Here is a 6,310-nt window from a genome sequence, read left to right as displayed (position 1 = left end):
GTATTAGTTTTATTTATTTACTTTTTATTATACGTAATATAGGGGTATTTGTCAGGGGCAAGATTGAGGAAGTTTAGAATAGGTATTACAGTACAAATAACACTTTGTGAAGGCAACTGCCTCACAGTCATGTTGACATCCTAGTCTCAATAAACACAAATACCAATTCCTCCTCATGGTTTTTGTGTGGACAAATTTGACCAAATTGGCAAAATATAGAACTAAAGACATTTTGTTTTTTTCTTTTTTGGTTTGTTCGTTCAGATTATTTTGTAAGCACACAATATTATTCAGTTTTCTTAATTTAAAGGTAGTTTTTTACTTTTATTTAACTAAATGTTTATATATATATATATATATATATATATATATATATATATATATATATATATATATATATATATATAGTACAGGCCAAAAGTTTGGACACACCTTCTCATTCAATGCGTTTTCTTTATTTTCATGACTATTTACATCGTAGATTCTCACTGAAGGCATCAAAACTATGAATGAACACATGTGGAGTTACGTACTTAACAAAAAAAGGTGAAATAACTGAAAACATGTTTTATATTCTAGGTTCTTCAAAATAGCCACCCTTTGCTCTGATTACTGCTTTGCACACTCTTGGCATTCTCTCGATGAGCTTCAAGAGGTAGTCACCTGAAATGGTTTTCACTTCACAGGTGTGCCTTATCAGGGTTAATTAGTGGAATTTCTTGCTTTATCAATGGGGTTGGGACCATCAGTTGTGTTGTGCAGAAGTCAGGTTACTACAAAGCTGACAGCCCTATTGGACAACTGTTAAAATTCATATTATGGCAAGAACCAATCAGCTAACTAAAGAAAAACGAGTGGCCATCATTACTTTAAGAAATGAAGGTCAGTCAGTCCGGAAAATTGCAAAAACTTTAAATGTGTCCCCAAGTGGAGTCACAAAAACCATCAAGCGCTACAACGAAACTGGCACACATGAGGACCGACCCAGGAAAGGAAGACCAAGAGTCACCTCTGCTGCTGAGGATAAGTTCATCCGAGTCACCAGCCTCAGAAATCGCAAGTTAACAGCAGGTCAGATCAGAGACCAGATAAATGCCACACAGAGTTCTAGCAGCAGACCCATCTCTAGAACAACTGTTAAGAGGAGACTGCGCCAATCAGGCCTTCATGGTCAAATAGCTACTAGGAAACCACTGCTAAGGAGTGGCAACAAGCAGAAGAGATTTGTTTGGGCCAAGAAACACAAGGAATGGACATTAGACCAGTGGAAATGTGCTTTGGTCTGATGAGTCCAAATTTGAGATCTTTGGTTCCAACCGCCGTGTCTTTGTGAGACGCAGAAAAGGTGAACGGATGGATTCCACATGCCTGGTTCCCACTGTGAAGCATGGAGGAGGAGGTGTGATGGTGTGGGGGTGTTTTGCTGGTGACACTGTTGGGGATTTATTCAAAATTGAAGGCACACTGAACCAGCATGGCTACCACAGCATCCTGCAGCGACATGCCATCCCATCCGGTTGGCGTTTAGTTGGATGATCATTTATTTTTCAACAGGACAATGACCCCAAACACACCTCCAGGCTGTGTAAGGGCTATTTGACCAAGAAGGAGAGTGATGGAGTGCTGCGGCAGATGACCTGGCCTCCACAGTCACCGGACCTGAACCCAATCGAGATGGTTTGGGGTGAGCTGGACCGCAGAGTGAAGGCAAAGGGGCCAACAAGTGCTAAACACCTCTGGGAACTCCTTCAAGACTGTTGGAAAACCATTTCAGGTGACTACCTCTTGAAGCTCATCGAGAGAATGCCAAGAGTGTGCAAAGCAGTAATCAGAGCAAAGGGTGGCTATTTTGAAGAAACTAGAATATAAAACATGTTTTCAGTTATTTCACCTTTTTTTGTTAAGTACATAACTCCACATGTGTTCATTCATAGTTTTGATGCCTTCAGTGAGAATCTACGATGTAAATAGTCATGAAAATAAAGAAAACGCATTGAATGAGAAGGTGTGTCCAAACTTTTGGCCTGTACTTTTGGCCTGTACTGTATGTACATATATATATATATATATATATATATATATATATATATATATATATATATCGATAGATAGATATTTTTTAAAAATCCAAACATTAAAAATAAGACTGAGGCTCAAAATAAGTGTGGGTATGGTCCCTTATAGCCTAGTACTTTAGTCTAGTAGTCAGTAAGGGTTACTGACATGTTTTGATAATATAATATTGACAACTGTTAACAACTGTTAACCCACTAATCTTGCTTCTCTTAGCAGTGTTGCAGTGTTTATGTATTCTGTGTCTGTATTAGGTAGTAAGTTAAAGGGCCAAACAGTTTATTTCCCTAACAGGCAGGCATGACAATATTAGTTTAATGTTTATGGTTTGAAAATGTATCAGTACTGAATACTTAACTGTTGTTAAACACTACTGAATTTATTACACTAAAATGTTTGACTTTGAATTAGCAGATAATGTAATATCATGCATACTCTGATTTTATAACAGATGTACCACTTGCTTAGAGTTTTAATCTGAGGAGCTGATAGAAATGAAAATATTGGAGCTCTGTGTTACTGATACTGATACTCTGTGATACTAAAGGCTCTGGCAAAATCTTTAAAATCCTCTATTACCTTTCTGTTCAACTTTGTGACAGCTTACTGCCAATGATCACGTCTTTTTCTGTCCTAATCACATACATGCAGGAGTGTGAGCATTGCTCCATACCATCCAACAGGGCACCTGTGTCATTTTGTTCAGGCAAAGAGGGGACTCAGTAATTATTTACTGGGAATTTACTGGAAGTTGGAAATCCTGAGTTCTGACTTAAAACCAAATGTTCAATGTTTTAGTGTGCTTCTCTTAGCAGTGTTGCAGTGTTTATGTATTCGGTGTCTGTATTAGGTAGTAAGCTAAAGGGCCAAACAGTTTATTTCCCTAACAGGCAGGCATGACAATATCAGTTTAATGTTTATGGTTTGAAAATGTATCAGTACTGAATACTTAACTGTTGTTAAATACTGCTGAATTTATTACACTAAAATGTTTGACTTTGACTTTTTTTTTTAATCATATGCAAAAACAGATTTACTTGTATTTCTATTTGCAAACAATGGCATATCCTCTAAAAGCTCTGTGGCAAAATATTTATCACCCTCTATAGAGCAGGGAAAACTATCTTTAGAAAACCAAAAACATATCAAACAGTAACAATGCTGTTTTTTGTTCAACTTTGTGACAGCTTACTGCCAATGATAATATCTTTTTCTGTCCTAATTACATACATGCAGGAGTGTGAGCGTCGCTCCATACCATCCAACAGGGCACCTGTGTCATTTTGTTCAGGCAAAGAGGGGACTCAGTAATTATTTACTGGGAATTTACTGGAAGTTGGAAATCCTGAGTTCTGACTTAAACCCAATCACAGTTTTCTCAAGTTGAGAAAACTGTGATTATCATATCCAAAAACAGATTTACCTGTATTTCTATTTTCAAACAATGGCATATCCTCTAAACGCTCTGTGGCAAAATAGTGTTTATGTATTGTGTGTCTCTATTAGGTAGTAAGTTAAAGGGCCAAACAGTTTATTTCCCTAACAGGCAACCCTTCTCATTCCATGTAAAATTGTTGTTCTCTGTCAAACCCTTAATATTAATATCCAAATTAGGTACTAAAGGATTTTAGTTTCTTTATACTTACATACTGTAAGTCATGATAGGTGGTTTTCACAATACATCCCATATTTCAAAAAAGCAACAATAACAACATTACTGGTGCAACTTTGCTGAAAAATAACACCACAGATTGGATTATGTTTAGTTTAGATTATTTTGTCTTAAGAATTACCCATGTTACTTATTTATTTTTTCCTAACTCATGTTGGAGTGTGGCTGTCGCTCCATGCTATCCAAGAGGGAACTCCTGTCAGTGTTTCCCAGCCAACAGGGGACCTCTGTCATTCCAAACAGTAGAAGTACCTTTTTTTTCTGTAATGTGCCTCAAAAAACATAACACATCATATTTGAACAACAATTATCTAGTTAAGATTGTAATTTTACTTACTCATTTTGCTTATTTTTTCTTGTCATCCATGCTGGAGTGTGAAGGTCGCTGCATGCTATCTAAGAGGGGACTCCTGTCAGTATTTACCAGCCAACAGGGAACTTCTGTCATCACAGTTTTAGAAGTCTAGTCAAAGTCTGATAATAAATTGTTTTTTTAGCAGTTAGTCAAAAATGAAATCATTTAAATTTTAATCTAATTTCATTCTGGTTGTTTTTCTTTCTTTCTTTCTTTCTTTCTTTCTTTTTCTTTCTTTCTTTCTTTTTAAGTACTTATTACTCCCTTGTTCCCTTGCTGGTTATTTTTGTTAGATTTTTCTCACAGAGAAATGTTTAAATAATGATAACATTTAAGTTAAATCACCCATTCTTGAAAGAAACCAAGAAAGTCTTTGTGGTAAACGAGCTCTCATTAGGAGTGTGAATGGGTACAGACAGCTCCACTGCCTTATATGGAGGTCCCCTGTTAGATAGGTACACCTCACTCAAGGATCCAGGTCCCCTCTTGGCAATTTCTTTAAAAAAAATTAAAAGTCACATTTGAAGTAACATTATGGTAAAAGACCTTAAAAGAAAATTTTCTATTCTATTTTTGTTTTATTAAAATGACCAGAAATAGAGGTCCCCTCTTGGTCAGTCTGGGCTGATAGTCCCCTGTTGGTAAGATAAACGTGTATGTGTGTGTGTGTGTGTGTGTGTTTTTCAGTAAGTCAACAGCCCACAGATCTGACACACAACGAACACAAAACTGTAAAAAATGTCAGGGTGGGGTTAAATTAGGTTCCATAGCCTGATATTTCACCTCTGTAAAAATGTCAAATAAACAGCCAACCTGGTTATGTACGTTAGAGGACTATTTGTCTAATCTTCACAGGTGTGTGTGTGTGTGTGTGTGTGTGTGTGTGTGTGTGTCAGAGAGTTAGAGAGAGACAGGAAGAGAGACTCTAGCAGTGCACTGCAAAAACTCAAAATCTTACCAAGAATATTTGTCTTATTTCAAGTCAAAATATCACATTACACTTAAAATAAGACATGATGACATGATCATCTAAGAAATAACTTGTTTTTAGACAATTTTCACTTGCTTCAAGTGAATTTTCACTTTTTCCACTGGCAAATTTTGCCAATGAAACAATCAAATTTTCAACTGAAAATTTGACTAGAAATAAGACATTTAAGACAGAAATAATTTTGACTAGAAATAAGACAAATATTCTTGGTAAGATTTTGAGTTTTTGCAGTGTGATAGTTAAATTTTACTATTAATTTGTGTTCTTTGCGAAACACGGTTTCCATAAGAAAAAAAAAAAAAAAAAAAAAAAAAAAACAGCTAAACCTGAGAGGCTTTGGGAGTTTGATGGTACATTTTCTATACTGTTCTATATTATATTTGAATCATGTAGTCATTTTTTGGTATTTTGAAAAGCGTAACATCACAATGCTTACAGAAGCACAAAGATGATTTTTTTGAAGTTTGGCTTTGATAAAGACCCAATAAGAGTTCATTTGTACATATATTGTATATATATATATGTATATATATATATATATATATATATACATATATATATATATATATATATATATATATATATATATATTTGTACATATATTTTTTCTTTCTTTTTATTCTATATATATTTATATTTATATTCCTTTCTTTATTTTTCTTGACTATTTGCTCTTTTTACTTTACACTTTGTGTGGGAGTTGTTATTGTAATGAAAAGTAATTTCCCCCTGGAGATCAATAAAGTATTCTGATTCTGATTCTGATTCTGATTTCTCATTTGTTTTCACAGCTCCAGTTACATGGCTGGCTACTGGACGTGAGCCGAGGCGCCACTGTTTCTATTTGTTTTTGGGGCAAAATCATTTGGATTTGGGAAAAATGACTCAAACTGGAGGGGATTTTATTCATCAATGGATTTTAACACCAAAGAAATATAAAATTTGTGAAATGCCTGTGACTCTGTGAATCAAAAGAAATCTGCCGGTGAAAAAATGCGTTGGACTTCTCGTCTCTGTCGCTGCCCGACGTCTGAGTGAACGCCAGTCAGGGGAGTTTCCCAGCATGCTTTTGGGCAGCGGACATTCACTGAGCCCAGTTTCCTTGTTGTTTGGCTCATGGTCCCTGTTTAGGTCTTTAGTTTCTATGTGTTGTTGTTCATCATGAGCTTTTGACCAATGACCATATTGTTTATATTTACATATACTGTTTATACTTATA

This window comes from Myripristis murdjan, chromosome 14 (genome assembly GCF_902150065.1).
Source record: "Myripristis murdjan chromosome 14, fMyrMur1.1, whole genome shotgun sequence".
Lineage (NCBI taxonomy): Eukaryota > Metazoa > Chordata > Actinopteri > Holocentriformes > Holocentridae > Myripristis > Myripristis murdjan.
The sequence above is the reverse complement of the archived record's forward strand: the minus strand, read 5'-3'. Positions refer to the sequence as shown.